Source organism: Musca autumnalis, unplaced genomic scaffold (assembly GCF_047663935.1).
Source record: "Musca autumnalis isolate F117 unplaced genomic scaffold, ASM4766393v1 scaffold_4, whole genome shotgun sequence".
In the NCBI taxonomy this organism is placed as follows: domain Eukaryota; kingdom Metazoa; phylum Arthropoda; class Insecta; order Diptera; family Muscidae; genus Musca; species Musca autumnalis.
Genome location: NW_027411977.1, coordinates 185,774,239 through 185,793,038, shown reverse-complemented (window position 1 = coordinate 185,793,038; position 18,800 = coordinate 185,774,239). Strand labels below are relative to the sequence as shown.

At 36.3% G+C, this 18,800-nt stretch overlaps 1 protein-coding gene across 12 annotated transcripts in view; it reads right to left on the bottom strand.

The window, feature by feature from the left end:
* The window catches only part of LOC141402723 (uncharacterized), a 688,471-nt gene extending 674,725 nt beyond the window's left edge, over nucleotides 1-13,746 (bottom strand). For 3 of the 12 annotated variants that reach the window (XM_073984599.1, XM_073984586.1, XM_073984598.1), the window contains exons 1-2: nucleotides 13,506-13,746; nucleotides 1,827-2,654 (exon numbers count right to left, since the gene is read on the bottom strand). The gene's annotated coding sequence lies outside the window, so the exon portion shown is untranslated. Of the gene's footprint in view, nucleotides 1-1,826; nucleotides 3,456-12,319; nucleotides 12,533-12,919 lie in introns of those variants that run through there. The other 9 variants (XM_073984595.1, XM_073984590.1, XM_073984587.1 and 6 more) reach the window with 9 other exon arrangements.
* Nucleotides 13,747-18,800: the final 5,054 nt, after the last annotated feature.

Below are 18,800 nucleotides of genomic sequence, written 5' to 3'. Positions count from 1 at the left end.
CTCAGTGCATTGTCTCAAGTTGAACTTCTATATCTCAAAAACGGTAAAACTTACGAAAATATCATAAAGGTCAATCTTGTGGAGAATTTTCACAGCTACAACATTTTCTTTAGGCTCATTTACATAGGACTCGCGCAAAGTCGTGAAAACCTAAAGAACCCCTAAAAATGTGAACTTAAATTTGAAAATCTCTACGGCGATTTTTTTTGTTTTTTGATATTTCTCATCTATGAGCATTGTAGTTTCAGAATCTGCAAAAACTTCTCAGGTGTAAGCACCTTCCATTTAAAATTAGTTAAGGCGCACCGTGGGAATTAGTTCATCAGGCCTATATAGAAATGCTTAAAACATTTAAAGCGTTGGGATTAAAAGGATAGTTCTTGCAGCTACCTACAAAAATCGGTAAAATTAAAACGCAAAATTATGAATAAAAAGTTTAAATAAAATTTGTCGCTAACTTACTGACTTACTCGTTACTCGTTAATTACCGAAATTATAAGCAAAAATGATTTTGAGAATCGCACTCCTTGTATAGAAATTTCAATAAATTATTTAAAAATCTATTCATTTTTTGATATACAAAATCAACTCGAAATTATACAACCACCCAGCAAAAATTTGGATCAGGTAGTCATTTCGTAACCCTTTACGAAGTAATATAAACAAGCTTCTTTTCGCATTACAAGTAATTTGTAAAGTAATGGGTTACTTCTTAAAAAAATTACAAGGTAAACCTACTTACTTTTCTTCTCACTAAGTAATGATGACGGTGGCACAGTGTGTGTGTCCGACTATAAATCCTGGGGTTGTGTGTTCAACGCTTTTTTGACAAAAACAAAAACGTTTTGGTTATTAAAAAATAACAGTTCATGGTTCACTGCGCATTTAAGATCTTAAGCAACCCTTAATGTTCGTGTGCGCGGCACAGTGAGTAGTGTGTTTGGCTAGAAATCAGAGGGTTCGTGTGTTCAACTCGGGCAGGGAGCGAAATGAAATAAAGTAAAATAAAAGTAAGAAGTGTGTTGAAATTAAAAACAAATTCTCCACATCAACTGTTCTAAAAATAGAATTTTTTCACCTTACTTTTCAACTTCTATTGGCCACAGAATAAGTAGTTATTTTAGTGGTCATAAAATAACTAGAAACTTTGTGTGGCATGACCTTGTAAAATTAATGAGAGTAGTTAGGGCTGCCAAAAACTCCTTACCAAACCCATGATTTTGTGAGGACTTTTTTGCTGGACAATAGATTTAAATTCCATTTTCTTATAAAACAATGCTTTTTTTGGTTTACCTTACATGTCAGGTTATTATCTAATAAATGTCCGATATTAATGATTTTAACTTACAAAATTATGTGTTTTTGTGACTACTCGGTAATCCGGACAATTCGAAAATCCGGACATCGCCGAAACATGTGGTGTCCGGATTATTGAGACTATTGGTCTTTGATTATTGGTCTTTTACGAAATACTGAAAATAATATTTAACGTGTCGCAATCATACATATATACATTCCCACAACATCCCCAAAGGAACAAGGGAGACTGTGCAATTATATAAGTAAATTCCGCGTAAAACTAGTGCCCACGGGTAGTGGTGTTGGGTATCACATGGTCGGCCCTGTCCGACTATAGCCCTCTTTTATTTGTTTAGTTTCTGTCTTTATCATTGTACATAATTGCAATAATAAATTATACTCTATGGAAGTTATATCATATGCAATATTTTCGTATATTTATCTAAAGGATCAATAATTTCTACACCATTATCTTCGTTTTGTAATAATATTATTAATTTTTTTTTAAATAAAGCTAATTAACTTACCTTTGTGATGACCCTATTTCCTCTTTGTTTTAAAATCCAATATTATTTAGTTTCTGGTATTGATGATGATTTCGATCTTCAAGATCGACAAAGTTATTATTTAAAACAGCTCCACAACTTTTTTCGTTAGTTAAATGAAGTTCAAGTTGAATTCATTTTTTGTGAACATTTCTCATTAAATTCCGGTATATTCGGTGATTTTTTCACGTCATTAATTACAATATATTTGTTGTTGTCATATAATTGAGTGGTTATGTTTATTCTTTTATTTTATTTCTTAAATAGAGATTAATTTTGAATTAGTTCTTTGGCAAATGGTTTCTTGTTTTTATATTAATATTTAATACGTTTTTTGAAATCATTCATATTGTATTTATTATTTTTAGATCACTTTTGTTTGGATTTATTTTTTCTAATTTTTGATTTGCAACTATAAATGCATTTGGCACAATTTTTTGTTCACTTGAAATTCTCTATTGTAAATGTTTGTGGTCGGAAACGCGCGCGTTGCCACAACACTATAGCCAATTTTGGTTATCCTTGGGTGTCGATTTCAAGACGAATTTTGTCATTTTGATTTCATAGAAATATTAAATATGGTAAGTAAATACACATGTTATATATGGAATTGATATTTTTCACTTTAGTTTGAGGATTTTCCGGAATTCCACAAATTTTTAGTTTACTTATTTGCATAATGTGTCGTACCTTTTATATGCTTAAATTATGATAATTTTCATTATTCCATTTTATTTAGTTTTTTTTTTCCTTCTTTCATGTTTTGATATTTCTGTTTAAACATTTCATACATCTCCCCACTTTGGATACCTGTTTTAAGGAGACATAAAAGAAAAAAAGATAAAGTTGAAAAGAGATACGAGAGATCTTGACATTTGTTTATTGCTTTGACTTGTTGTTAGTTAGAGTTGATGGTCAGGTTCGTTGTAATTTATGTTGATAAACTCATAGGAGAGCACGTTTGAAATTTTCTTGGACATTTTTTCACGGTTGCTTGAAAGTTTTTTTTCTGCTATTTCTTTTTATTATTATTTTGCTGTTCTTTCGTTTTTGTAGTTATATATTTTTTTATTACTAATATTGTATTTTTTCTGTTTTTCTCCTTCTCTTTTTTTTGCTTGAAATCACACAGCCAACCAGTCAGTCAGTTAGCCGGTCGTTTCTGTCGCTGTTTCCTTTAAAGATTAAGATAAATTATTGTTTTCTAAACTTTTTGGACTTGTGGTCCTATAGCTGGATATTTCGTTCTTCTGTCCTGCCACTAAACACCATCATTGCCTTGTGTTTCTAGTCTTGTTTGTTTTTCTTTTCTTTAGATTTGCGGCAATGACGTAAACACTGCACCACACCATAAGCCATTGTTACAAATACCAATGCCAACATACATATACACATTTTGAGTGTAATTTTCCCGGCACATATACACACAAACTCAGAAACAAATCAAATAACCGGAAAATTAAGATTTACTGAATGAAGGCTTCAAACCAATAACCCAACTGAGAAGAAGAAGGTATAAACTTGTGTGTCGTTGTTGTTGTTTTATTTTCACCTCATAAATTCTGAGTTTTATTTGATTTTATTGGTGTTTTGTTTTCTTAGATATTTCAACTGTAAAAAAAAACGAAAAAAAAAATAAAATAAATAAATTTCGATTGTCTAAGTCTGGAGTTTCCCCCATTGGCTTAACTTCATCACTTTCCTCTTTGCAGAGAAAAATGTTTACAAAACGCACTGACAGCTTGCAAATTTACTGATCGCTACCAATATCATGATTTCATCCCGGCGAAGGGAATTATCAATTGGCTTTTCAGTTTTTGAAATGATGATTTTTTAGTGAAAACCTGAACTCTTTAAGCATCGAGTATTCTCATGTTAATGAGAATGATGCTCACTTTTCGGCTTTCCCAAAAAACACCAGAACAAAATATTTGCAAGCTGACAGCACGAAAGCCGAAAAGTGAAAGCCGAAAAGTGAGCATCATTCTCATTAACATGAGAATACTCGATGCTTAAAGAGTTCAGGTTTTCGCTAAAAAATCATCATTTCAAAAACTGAAAAGCCAATTGATAATTCCCTTCGCCGGGATGAAATCATGATATTGGTAGCGATCAGTAAATTTGCAAGCTGTCAGTGCGTTTTGTAAACATTTTTCTCTGCAAAGAGGAAAGTGATGAAGTTAAGCCAATGGGGGAAACTCCAGACTTAGACAATCATATGATTGAATCTTCAACTAAAACAAAACAAATAAATAAATTTCTTTATAATCTTTAAACTTAACATTTCAATTGCATATATCAAAATATGTCATAAATCAATATCCAAGTGATCCATCAAATATTTGCAATCCCATATCACAATTATACACGCCAAGGTATGTAAACCCCTTGCTTTGGTGTGTATGATTGATTTGTTGTTTCACTTGGCAGGCGTTTATCACGAAGTATACGCTTCATAATATGCCATGGAATGAGATTTTCTTTTGGAAAATGAATTTAAAAACTTTAAGATTTTCATGAAGATTCTGAATATGTAGAGAGTTGTAGATGATTTTGGGGCTACTTGTAAGGCTTTTGTGAAAAGCATGGCATGATTGCAATGTTTTTGTTGATTTTTACAGTGAAATGATGGCGAATAATTTACAGGGTGTATGTAGGATAACAAAAATTAGCAATATATAGCATGCCTCTTTCAAAGATCAAGTTTAGTCTTTAGACAATACTATGTTATTCAGCAGTGTTCGTTACAATAGAAAGGTTTTTTTTTCTTTTTTATAAGAGAGAATTTGTAAAGCTATCCTGAAATTCGATGATATGAAAGTACCACTTTAATAATGAAAATAGTGGTTGATGGTTTAGGCAATGTTTGTAGGCCCTAGTCATTTTAATCACTCCATCTTTAAATACCGTAAAATAAGTTCTTTGTAAATATTTAATTATAGTTTTATAAAATGATGTTGGTCCTAGACAAGACACTAGGTGGATATTGATAGGAAGAGGCTTAAAAATACTTCATATCTGTTAATCTGAAGTTATTAAAAACCCACCTTTGCCACAACAAAAATTTCACTTTCTCCAGTCTGCCATCCAATATATTATTATCCTTATACCGAGTGTATTAAAACATTGAAATACCTGTAATATCATGGTCGGGGCTATAGCATAACGTGGATAATTTTTTGCAAGGTGGTATTTTATTCGTTCAGCAACTAAAACGCAAAATTAGAGTCGAATTTGACTAAACCCGGGCAGGTTCACCAGAACGGTACATCTCAATTTGTTTCTTAGATTCTTCGTTTTCCCCCTAGTATCCCATGTTTAAATTTTTAAGTCCATAATTTGATTATAAATTTTTGTTGAAAAGAATAAAAACGATGTTCTGATCAGGGATTGATACACACTAGGTGGTCATGCTTACCACTGCGCCACTGTGGATCCCCTTTGTCTTACTTACATATAAATCGATATGAAATATTACACAAACAACAACTACCTCGACTCTAATTCCGAATCTTTTGGCATGGGCACCAAATAATTATGGACGTGGGTCCATGATTTAGAATAGCCTCATATAACCACCAAATTTCAGGTATTTTGAGGTGTCATTTACAGACCTAATTAGCTGTAATATGGTATTTAGGGCTGCTAGTTTTCAAAACACTTATCTACCAACAGAAGTCCATATTTTTGGAAAAGCCGATTTTAGGTACTATGAAGTTTTTAGCAACATTTTTAGACCGAATTAGCTATAATTTGCAATTTAGGGCTGTTGGTGGTCGAAAAACGTATCTACCAAAAATTGTGTTCATAGGTCATGGAATAGCCCTCATATAAACGTACAGCTCAATTTCAGGTATTTGGAAGTTATATTCTAAATTTTCAGCCCAAACTGACTGTAGTTTGGCAACTAGGGATCCCAGTTTTCAACAAAATTCTATGTTAACAAGTCAAAATATCAGTCGGCTTTGCCGATAGAGATATACCCTAAGTATTTTTGAATTGAAACTTTCATTTGGTGGCCCTTTTTGGACGTATGAACTTGCCGACAAAAAAAAATTGGAGTTAAGCTCAAAAATGTTGCAAGCATGTACCTAAAGGAATGCATAGCCAGGAAGTTTCTGATTGGTACACACAATGCATATCGTATTATTTCAGATAGTCATGTATCAAGTTGGAATATGGACTATATCGGTCCAGCCCTTCGGTAACCTCCAACACAAAATTTAGGAAAAGTGCAGTTTAACTGCTCATCTCGAATCGATATGAAATTCTTTGCAAAAAGTTCTACTGGAAGGCCCTGTTACGACTGCGCGACTATTTTTGGGAAGGAAAGTCCACTCTTCCTGAGGTAAAGGTCCAAAATCTCAAAAAAGCCTGCCGATACCAACTATATTGGGTAGTACGTAAGATAATCTCTTCTAAATGTTTGGCAACATGTTTTGTGTGCGGTCCTAGTTAAAACGGTACACACTTTTTCGGGGCTAATCCATTCTAAGAAATGGGCTCAAAAACTCAAAAACCCCTGGAAACGTCAGAAGTATTGTGTTTGCTTCTTTTCTTTAGGTACGAGACTAAGGGTATATCACAGTCGTCACAGCTGACTGATACTTTCTTACGTGTTTCAAGTCCATAAAATTGGAATTTCTGATCAATAACTAAATTGTTTGAGCCAAATCACTTTCCTTCGAGCGATTTCCTTAGCTTTGAATATTGGAAATGGTCAGTGTGGGCAAAATCAGGGCAACATGGTGAATTTTTCCATATTTTTTCGTTTTTAATCGATAGAGCGAAAACGTGCCATCCATTTTTGAGACCGCAACTCTCTGAAAATATTGTATTTCATACAAGTTACTATGGGAAGATAAAAAATCACGGATATATTGATCCACTCTCGAATTTTAGAATCCGCGATTTCCCAAGAGTGGCGATTTTATGATCCCCATTTTCCGGGAATGAAAAAAACGGGAAACCCATACGCCATTTTCTCGGGAAATATGGACTTGCCTCTAAAAAAACTTGTACCGTCGTAATGGAGGCAGTGAATACAAGTTGTTACCATAAAATGAAAGCGATTCGGGAGCAGCTCTTAAACTGCACATTTCCGAAATTTTGAAGGAGTGGACCGATAGAGTCCATATTCAAACCAGATCTATATCTCGTAGTAATATTACCATGTCCAAAGTATGGACCAAATTGGTTATGGCCTCCGAAAGTTATTGTGCGCACCATTTTAGCGAAAAGTTTTGAACGTTTGTGAAGGAAGTACCTGAAGAAGTATACCGATATGACCCGTCATCGAACTTAAACTAAATGTGGACAAACTAGTACCCAAAATTCACCCCAAAATTTGAACCAAATCGGTTGATCCGTTCTAGAATGCGCTAGCCATGCAATCCAGACAGACGGAAGCACATGACAAAATCAATCCCAAATTGTCTGAAACGGATTTCGTCAAAACATACCTGGGGTCTAAAGCCATTAGTTCTTCTTACCAGGGTTTGAAGTCGGCACAGCCCAATTTCAAGTATTTTCAAGTTTTTACGAGTATCTACATTTTCGGTATAAATTGACTATAGTTAAGAATCTTGGGTTCGTAGTAAATTTAACACGTTCGTGAACATAATATCAAAATATTCATGGGACACCCTATAAATATATTCCTGATCAGCATAAAATTCTGTGTCGATATAACAATGTGCCGTATGTTCGTCCGTTCAGTTGAAATCAAGATATATGTAGTTCACAATAGTTAAGATAAAGCCCATGGTACAAAAGTCTCTAATACTCCTGTGATATTTGGTATTTAATTGGGTTATATCGGGCCACCTGTTTTTCGTAGCCCTCGTAGAACGGTACCGACTGAATTTCGATATTTATCTTGCCGAAATGGCTGAAATTTTGCATTTAGTCTTCCTTGACGCTACAAACCTTCCTCCCATAAATTTGTCAGTATATGTCCAAGTTTTGATATGTCTCCCTCTCGATTTTCGGTATTTCAATAGTTTTGGCCTAATTGTAACATCGAAATTTCTGAAATTTGAAACTTTGTCAGTTTATGTCCAAGTTTTGATATGTCTCACTCTCGATTTTCGGTATTTCAATAGTTTTGGCCTAATTGTAACATCGAAATTTCTGAAATTTGAAACTTAGTAAAAAAAAATGGTAAAATGGTAATGGTAAAAACGTTCCCATAAAAACTTTTCAGTACAGGGGCTTAATTCTCTTTCTAAGAAAATGTAAAATGAAAAGCTTTTTCACATTTACGTAGCATTTTTGATTAAGGTTCTTTGCAAACAGAAGAACAGCGGTTAATATCTTTTCATATGAAAGGTACGCTGAGAAAATGGAACGATATTTTCATAATTATACAACGTAGCCAATTCTGTTTTTGTGTAAGTCTCAATTTACATTAGGCGATTTTCCTTGCGGCAATATTTCTCGTTCTCTTTTAAACTTGCCTCCAGCGTTTATACAGGCAATTCTGTTTCAGCAAGTTTCATTTTCAAAACATTGAAAATAATGTCAAAAACGAGAAATATAAAAGGAATTGCCTGAAAATTGCCGGTACGAACAATTTTTTTCCACTTCCATTCCCTTTACGTCTCCCCTACAAATTGAGACTTGTCGCAAATGAACTTGCCTAATGTAGAATGGGACTGATTGTGAATAAAAATTCAATAAAATATAATTTAAAAAATTAAGTTTCAGTGTTTTAGTTAGAAATGCACTTAAAACTGGGAAATAATTTGTCGCGTAGCCTCAATAAATATATTCTTTCTCATGATGGAATCTCTCAAATAAAACGCTTGCCGTTTAATTTTGCCACCATTTATAATTTAAATGCAAGCGTGTTATTTGAGATATTCCATCATGAGAAAGAATATATTTATTGAGGCCTGTGTCATTGGAAATGCCAAATGACTGCTGATTCGGGCAAAAATGAAGATAAAATCCTCAAAATACCTGAAATCGGGTGGTACCGCTATATGGGGGGCTGTAGGAAAAATTGGGCCCATATTCATGTATTGTCATCCAAATCTGAAAAGTGTGCAAAGTTTCAGTTCGATTGGTAAACTGTGTGGAAAATGAGTTACCAGAGTTGAAATGCAAGTTACATAACACACCGTTATAACACTGTAAAATGGACGAATTGGTCAACTGCAACTGTGTCAAAATTGAGTTACCAGATTTGAGATGCATTTTAAATAAAACACCGTAAAAACACTGTAAAAATTGTAAAAATGGAGCAATATTGGTTTTGATTTCATATTCATTTATTGTCATCCAAATCTGAAAAGTGTGCATAGTCTTAGTCCGCTGGAAGTTTCTGATTGGTCCGAACTTTGCACATCGTATTATTTTATCTAGTCATGTATCAGGGTAGAATATGGATTATATCCGTCCCGTCCGTTTGGTACATACTACACAAAATTTGTGAAAAGTGCAGTTTAAAGACTCGTCTCGGATCTATTTGGAATTTTTGGCAGAAGGTTGTTTTCGCGGTCCCTATTACAACGGTACAATTTTCCCGGAGTAAGTCCATACCTTCTGAGATAGTGGCTCCAAATGGCACACCTCCGTCAGCAAAGCTGAATGATACTTTTTTATTTGATTTTCTACTGAAGTGACTGTAACTTCCCAGCAAACCAATCGTACCGACATCTTAACGAAATCGGAACAAAATTCGGACGATACGTCCGATGTCTGATCCGAAATCGTAACGATATCTTAACGAAAGTTGTATGAAGTGGTTAACATAATTTCGGAACGAAATGTCGCAGCGACATCGTATCGATTTCGATCCGATTTCGTAACGAAATCTGAAGAAAATCCTTGGGAAATTCGGAAAGGAAATGTCTTTCCGAAATCGGTACAAAATCTGAACTATTTCCGCTTCGAAAAATCGTTTAGAAATCGGAACGAAATCTGAACGACGTTGCTTCCGAAATAGTTCAGACGTGTCGGACATCCGACATTTGGTTTGCTGGGTTGGTATTTCGGATTCTCAATGGGTAGAAAACACTGACTTCTCTTTGGTTTAACGAAATTAATATTCCAAAGCTGAATTCGGCACGTCTTTACTCGCGAGCAAGCAAAGAGAGCTTCTCTCTACTCACTAATTGAAAAACCATGCACTGAGAACAGTGTTTGCTCAAATTGTTGTTGTTGTGTGCCGAATGCTGTTCTAAAGTTAACATATTTCGCTTCGAAGTATAAAAAGAACGCCGGACCGTTCTTATTTGTTTATATTTTTAAAATGATAGAAGTTAAATGTAACTAAATAGTGGTCTATCTATCGAAGAATACAGTGAGGAAATATTTCCGCAACACTCAAGACTCGAAGACTCAATTATTTTTTATTCCACTTCTATTGCAGTGAAATGAAAACAAGTAAGAAAATAGCACTCGGCTTTGCCGACAGAGATATCTCCTTAGCCTGGGCGAATTGAAACTTACATCTATGCAGATCAATAACCGGATGCACAATAAAAATCATTTTCCCCATTAATTATATATTTAGGAATTTTTCAAATTTTGTTGCCCTCTTTGGACGTACGAACTTGCCGACAAAAGTATATATTTGGATTAAAATGCTCATAAGTGTTGCGGATGAGGTACCTGAAGAAATGCATCGGCATGGTCCATTTTGGAAGTGGATCCAGCCATTTCAGCTGTTTAGCATATAACTTAGAGGTTTTCGATCACTACGTCAGGAAGCATGGACTTGTCCATGAAAAGCATAATATCGCTTTAAGCAGGATCACAATTAGCACCGGAATAAATAGTCTAAGGATATTCGATCCTAAATTTCACATAGACATAAATGTTGAAGACCGATATGGACCAGTTTCGAAGTTAAACTGCAAGATTTTAGACCAAATCAGATATAGCGCGGACCATTTTAGCGAAAAGTTTGGAACTTTTGTGGGGGAGACAACCGATGGAGTGGACCGATATGTTTCATCTTCGAACTTATACTAAGTTTGGTAAAAATATTATGAAGACCAAATTTTGGACCTAATTGTAAAGCTGTAGGCTGTCGGCCCATTTTCTCAGGAATTATGGACCTGTCCCTGAAAAACTTCTACCGTCGTAATGAGGGCACCATAAACAAGTTGTTACAACAAAAAACAAAGGGATTCGAGAGGAGGTGTTAAACCGCACTTTTCCGAAATTTTGTGTGGGAAGTACCCGAGGGTGTGGACCGATATACATACTTCATATTCGAACTTTATCAAAGATTCGCAGAAATATTACGATGTGCAAAGTATGGAACTACTCGGTTATTTTGAACTTTTATGGGGGAGGTATCGGAAGGAGTGAACCGATATTGCCCATCTTTAAACATAAACTAAGTGTGGACAAAATATTACGAAGCCGATCCGTTCGAGAGCGTACGATAACGCTTTATCCACTACAAAGGAACTATAGGGATTATTTACAGCTTTCGGGCTACTTTCTCAGGAAGTATGGATCTGCCCCTGAAAAAACTTGTATCGTCGTAATGGGGGCAGTGAATACAAGTGGCTGCAAAAAAATAAAAAAGATTCAAGAAGAGGTCTAAAACTGTACCTTTTCGAAATTTTGTGTGGGCAGTACCAGAAGGAGTGAAACGATAGAGTCCATATTAGAACCTCGTATATGTCTGGTAGAAATTTCACGATGCGCAAAGTATGGACCAATTCGATTACTCACTTCAAGAGTTATCGTGCGATAAAAATTTTCCGAACATTTTTAACTTTAAGTTTGGACGAAGTGCAAAATTTGGACCAAATCGGTTCATCCGTTCGAGAGTTATCGTGCACTCTAGTCAGACACACAGACGGACGGACATTGCTAAATCGACTCCAAATTGTCTGAAACGGATTTGGTCCAAACATACTAGGGGTCTAAAACCATAATTTCGGTGAGACACATTTTACCCGTATGAAGTGTATAATATATTGGTTTAATTACCTATGAACGGATAGATATTTTGATAAATCAGAAAAAACACATAGCCTTTTATAGGAAAAGGCTTCTTATATCATAAAGCGTAAACATTTCCTCTGAAATAAAGATGAACTGGATCTTGCTATTAGAGTCAACTTCACTGTACTTCCTACCGAACTATAATATGACTTAAGCTTGTAGCTATACAACATAGAGAGGCACATCAATTTTCCGAGAGAATACAACATTCATGACTTTTAAATTTTATTGTTGTTTATAAAGACCACTCAGTTCGTGATCATAGCTTCAAATGAAACGTAGGTTATTCTAGTCATCTACTCGTAACATTGCACTAAAACCACCAGGAATTATTTAATAACCGAAATATTGAATGGTCACATTCTAACATATTATACCTCTGGGCTGTTGATAGAGAATATCAACATTTACATATATGTTTGTTTACATTTTAATTGTCCACCCATCAATCGTGCCAAAATATAAAGTTTTTAGCATAATTTCGTTTGTCACTTATGATTTACCTTTTGACCTTTCCATTGCTGTATTACAAAAACACATTTATTTTCCACAAGAATTCTCTTCTTAAATTCTCATAAATTTAAAAAACAAATTCAAACATTTAGCTCATTCTGTGCCTTTATTTATTTGCCAAATAGTTTTGGCGTCACTTGGATGCTTCTTCGCTTTTATTTTGCACAAATTTGTGGCACACATTTTTCATAACAAATTTTATTTTTCTCTCAATTCCACACAAGTCATGTAAAAACCAAACACAACAACACGTTTATAATATATTTTCACATTCATTTCTGTGTGAATGGGTAAAATGTTTGCAAAAAAACTACAAAAATAAAAGAAAATGAAAGGTAGGAAAATTCAACGTCAAAAACAACTACAACAACCAAAGAAAAACAAACAAAAACTAAAAACAAGGTAAAGAGGACGGAAAATGACGAAAAAAAACTATAACAAGGCCATTTGCAGTGCATTTGTTTGGGTGTATAGGTGCGTAGCTAATATTATTTTCATATTTTTTCTGGCTTTTTTCTCATCAACAACAATTTCTTTGCTTTGCTTTGATGTTTTGTTTTATTTTGATATCTTTTGGCATTTCACTTTACATTCTATTCGCATTTTCTCCTTTGTCTTGCAATAATTTTATAGTATTACTATGTTTTTTTTATCGCTGTGTTTATTATCTCTCATTTGTTATTAGTTGCCTTGAGGGCTTTTTTGTTTCTTCGTTACACTTCCTTTGGCAATAGCCATACACATTCACTCACACCCACATTCAATCATTTACTAACTGCTTCTCAATACACTTTCTTGGTTATTTTTCGTAGAAAACATTTGTTAACCTCCTTTTAACCTCTGCTGCTCATAGATGGATGTTTTCGATTTTCCAACATTTCTTCTTTCCTTTTTGGAAAGCATCACACATTGCTCTAGCAGAACATATCACGACAAAAGGACAATTGCAAGTAGTAAAACGAAAGAAGAGCAAGAAAAATAAGAAAGCAGAGAATACGTGATGATGATGACGATGAAAAACAAGCACAAAGCAAAACAACAACAAGATGACACTATAGATTGTAAAAAATAAAACCAAGCAGCAATCCATTTAAATTTAAGTTAATTTAAACATTTTCTTATTTGTTTTCATTTCGTTTTTCATCTGATAACTGTTATACACACACACATACACACCAACAAAACACTTTGACAATTATTATTATTGAATCGGGGGTTGAGCGGGGTTGTTTTGTTGTAAGAAATTACACTTGAATGTCAATTGTATTACAGCAGCAGCCAGCAAGTCAGCCACCACAGTTGTAGCTAGCTGTTCTATTACACACCGTGCTCGTTTAACCGACGTTCATCACTTCGTTAGCGGGTGAAAGCAATGTAATACGTTACGCGTCCTTGTTCCAACTAACGGCATGCCATCGCACAATATCATACAAGAGTCCTGGGCAAGCTAACTCCAACATTTACCTTAGCATTGTACAATGCCAAAAGAGAGAATGGGAGAGTGAGAGCCAAAGAAATGCATGCTGGGTGAAAGTTTTTGTTCATTTAGATGCAGAGCGGGAGATGGATGGACCTACGTTTGTGGAAGAAGAAAAGCTTTAGCTAATACAGCAAGTGTATTGCTGAATTTGTAACATATATTTCGCACGCTTCCATGGGATAAAAGCTTTTTTCTCTCATTTGGATGCTATTCGTTTTCTAATTGAACAGTGGGTCAAATTTGTGTCTCTCGTCTAAATTAATAATATTATTTGCTTATGAGTAGTGTTGCCGTAGCATCATATAATACAATGAAAATTTGTGCTGCAAAAAATTTTTTTTCCATAAAGAAAATATTTTCAAAATTGGGAAATTAATTGTATTATGGAATTTTTGATGGGAAGCTGTATGCAACTCCTCGTAAACCCACAATGTGAAAATATCGCTATACCTATAAAGGGTAAGTTAAGCTAAAACATAGCCTCTTCGGTTGATAGAGAAGACAATAGTGACCGTATATGAATGTTGTAACTTATTCAACTTTGAGATGAAGGAAGGTTTATTATCCCACGTGTTGATAGCCTCCATATAACGGAACATCTTGATTGCACAGGTTTTAAGGATTATCTATAGGTTACCAAAATTGTGGTTTTAGCTGGGAGCCACAGTAATTCAATGGTAAGCACATCCGCCTTACACTCAGAAGGTCTACGGTTAAATCCCTGACCAGAACGTCAAAATTACACTGTGACACAAAATGGAGGTGAAAATCTGGGGCAGAGATAATTCCTTTTGTTGATGAAAGCATTTGGTGAGTATATTAAGAATCGCGAAGTACAGATCCGCCGTGAGTCGAACTTACGAGTTATGGCGTGATGAAGTTTCTGCTGAAGTCCCTGTAAGACATCCGAAATTAGCGTTATATCTTTGTTAACTCTTGTTTTAGCTTATATATGAGATGACATATCTTGAGTCAAATCGAATGAGGATTATTTTTGTAGAGCATTTCGACCCTCTTACTCTCTTCCTTCAATGTCCTTTTCGTCCTTTATTTTAAAAACCGCTAAAAAAGTACCACAAGATGACGTTTTTCAGCTTCGAAATGTCGCGCAAAAATGTCGCTCAGAAAATTTTAGGTACGAATCTCTTTGACAACTAATCGACTTTGTCGCGTTTTCGTGGTCATTTTTGACATTTATCTTATTTTGTATATTTTTAAGCCTTTTTACTATCAAGTCAGCCTAGTGTCTCTGGTCTTCATAGAATCCTTCTTAATGACTTGTAACGCCTTCCAGTTCGGAAGTTTGATAGATTGGCAGTGGCTTAGAACGCTAAGACTTCGTCAACATTGTCTGCTTGTTGGAGAGGACTCAGGCTTTGTTTTAAACTGCTTACTTAATCCAAAGTGCCATTTATTAGCCAATATCGTTCTTCTTATTTCACAACTGATGTTGTTTGCTGTGTTTATGATGGTGCCGAGGTGGACTTAGTCATTGGCTATCCATTTGCCGATCATCTGCATGGATTCCGAAAGCAGCACGACAACAGCGCTGCATGCCATCTCCAAACGTATTTGCCGAGGACTCAACCGGGTCTGTGGAAAGAGGTAAAAGTTACTTACATTCCCAAAGGACTACAGATCCATCAGTTTCTCATCCTTTCTATTTCAGACTCTCGAAAGACTGATCGATCTGGAGATAAGGAGCCATGTAGACACCGCCTCTATAAGCAACTCACAGCACGCCTATGTCAAAGGCAAATCTGTGGAGTCTGCCTTGTATGAGGTGGTTGGCTTCATTGAGCCATTTCGGAGCTTATGCAGCGAGCATTATCGACGCTGTCGCGCGGGGCTAATGCCAATGGCCTTGGAGTAAACCCAACCAAGACAGAACTGGTAATGTTTACGAGAAAGCGTAAGCTCGGCTTATTTGTACCACCAACACTGTATGGAGTGCAGCTTTTAAAAACTGCGTCAAAAATCGACATCCAGTAGGCTTGACAAGATGCAAAGAGTTGCCACAGGATGCTCTGAACGCAATGCTGAACTTAAAACCACTGTGTCTCAGCATTAAGTGTCAGCCAACTCGCAGTGCCCTACGGCTGCATGAACAGGATCTCTGGCGCGGTTGTGCCTATGGGCATGGATGTATCCTGAACGAATCAGGTATATATGTGGACCAACGCGGGAAACTGAGCGACTATATATCACCAGTCCTGAGATTTGACGATATCTGGAATCGCAGTAACCCCCCTCTGGACGGTCTGGCTTTTTATACAGACGGTTCCAAGATGGAGGAAGGTACCGGGGCTGGCGTCTCTTGAGTACACCTATAGGCTAGACAGCAACTGTAGTGTCTTCTAGGCTGAAATCTTCGCGATTTGGAAGGCAGCGGAATTGATAAAAAGTTTGGATGCAGTAATCTTTAAACCGGTGACTATCTTTGTGGATAATCAAGCGGCTCTTAAAGCCATCAAATCCTGCAACATCTAATCCGATGTCGCCCTTAAGTGTAGACCAGCCTTGGGCACGCTAACTAACGGCTTTCGGCTATGCTGGGTACCAGAACACCGCGACAATCTGGGTAATGAAAGAGCAGATGAATTATCTAGACGAGGTTCGCAGTCTACAGATCTAGCTATCGCTGACTTCATCAAACCACCCATTTGTCATTTCTTCCAAAAAATTGAAGCGTTCTCTGACGAAAGAGCCAGTGAATTGTGGCATAATGAACCTAGGTGCATTGTGGCAAGATCCATATGGCCGTCTCTTTCAGTCAAAAGAACGAACTCTATGTTGAACCTGAGTAAAGCTGAAGTTAGAGTAACGACATCATCATCTGGACACTGCTATATCAGGGCCTTCACCATCAAATGGATGTTACTGACTACTGCAGACTCTGTGAGGATGAGGAGGAGTTGGAGACGATCGAGCACCTCCTGTGTCGTTGTCCAGCCCTGTCTAACTTTCTACTCAACTGTGGAACCTGCTGTGATCTACAACATCATCAAAAATCTGAAGTGGCTGGGGCAGCGCAACCTGAACGCGTAAATAATGTTTCAAATATTCTGCCTACCATCAAAATTAAATTTTTTCCCTTCTCTAAAACTATTCCTCCCCTCTTAAACTTTCTGTAATTTATTTGCTCTTTATTTTTTAATAAGTTCCTCTTTTTATTTCTTCCCTCTCTCCTCCCTTTTCCATCTCCTCTTTTCTTTACAGCTTTTTCCTCTTTTTTCAACTGGAAGATCACAATGGACCGGAAGGTCTCCGAGTGACGCAGTCACAAGTTAGTGGCTGCACATCCCCAAACCTAACCAACCGGATAAAGCCGTGTGATAGAACAGTGATGGTGGCGGTTGACTTAATATGTGTGGATGCCAGTCGTACGTGGAATTCGGGAACAAGAAGTTCAAACCCCGTGGAGTGAAACAGGGAGTTCCACAAGGTGAGGTGATATCTCCGGAACTGTTTAACGTCTACCTCTTGTCAGAATGCAGCAACAGGGTGCCTCCCCATGACACCAAGGGAGACAATCACATGTTTTCGTTGTCTTATCGGGTATTACGTAAGAGCCATTGCAATTACCATATGGTGGAAAGACCCAGCGCATCCCCCCCTGTGTCATTTTTTGACGTTTGCATCTTGCATAAATACCAAATTCAGACATGGCTTTGAATACGTTTGAACGTATATGAATGTCACAGGCTGCTTTATAATCCACAAAAAGATGGTAAGTGTTGATATGCATGGATTTGCACAAGGCAAATATGTGGTCAATGGTCTCAAGCCGCATTGGTATGGCCATAGGATTTAGTCGTTCACACAATATCCCAGGCACAACCTCATATGCTATATGGAGCAGACTTATGTCCCAATAAATTGAGCAGAGTTATCTCCTTTCTTGTGGACTTGACCTAGACTTGTAATCATCGGGTACGCGGCCTTCCTGCCATATTGTGTTAACTAGCTGATTAGCGTCACGCCTTCGGCCTTGTACAGCTCGGCTGGTTAGCCATTGGCTTCTGGTGCCTTATTATTCTTAGGCAGGTTTATTGCTGTCTTTACCTTTCCTGTGGACAGGACGTTTCTTCTCTCCTCTTTTCTCCCGATACCACTTTCGTGCGCTGTGCGTTGGTACTGATTGTAGATTAGCCCTTAATGCCGTATTTTCGTGGTCATACCATGGGTTCCTTGATGGAGGTATCTGGTATGGATTTTGCAGCTGTTTACATTCTACTGTTCTGTCACTTATCAAAACAAGGAGTGCTGTACCGAAATTTCTATGAATAAATGTTCTATGCCGCCACAGAAGACTAACTATCTGGTACTTGGGCTAGATATAAAAACGTACCAGCAGGAAAGACTAATTAATGTGGCTAAAGCCTACTAAATACCGAAAATTGGGTGTTCTGTTCTATGGGGCATTACCAAGCGTAGACCTACGCCGACAATACTTTTTTTCATGAAGGTTTTGTAAATTCAACGAAAATTAAATACCAATTTTCACACATTTCCGAAAGGTATAACCACAGACGGACGGACATGCATAAGTAACTCAGAATTTTACCCTGATCAAGAATATATGTATGTTGTACATATGTAATACACAGGAAAACGAACTTAATATACTCTCCGTATTATGATGGAGGCATGTCACAATTACCAAGGTAGCGGTATTGTAAAATTTTTAATAGGTTATGTCAAAACTTTTTTCATGTTGTTGGGGAAATTGCAATAAAATTACTTTTTTATACAGGGATTTGACACTTCATATTCGAACAGCCAGTGTGATACCACTACCTTGGTAATTGTGCCATGGTTGGAGGGTATAAAACATTTAAATATGTAGTTCCATAAATTGATATGTCTACCAAATTACAGGTTTCCAGATATTAGATAATTTCCACATTTCAACTACGTCTGACATCCCTAAATTTTTGATTTCCTTATGTTCATCACATTTGTTCACTCCGCTACATTTGTTCTTCTAA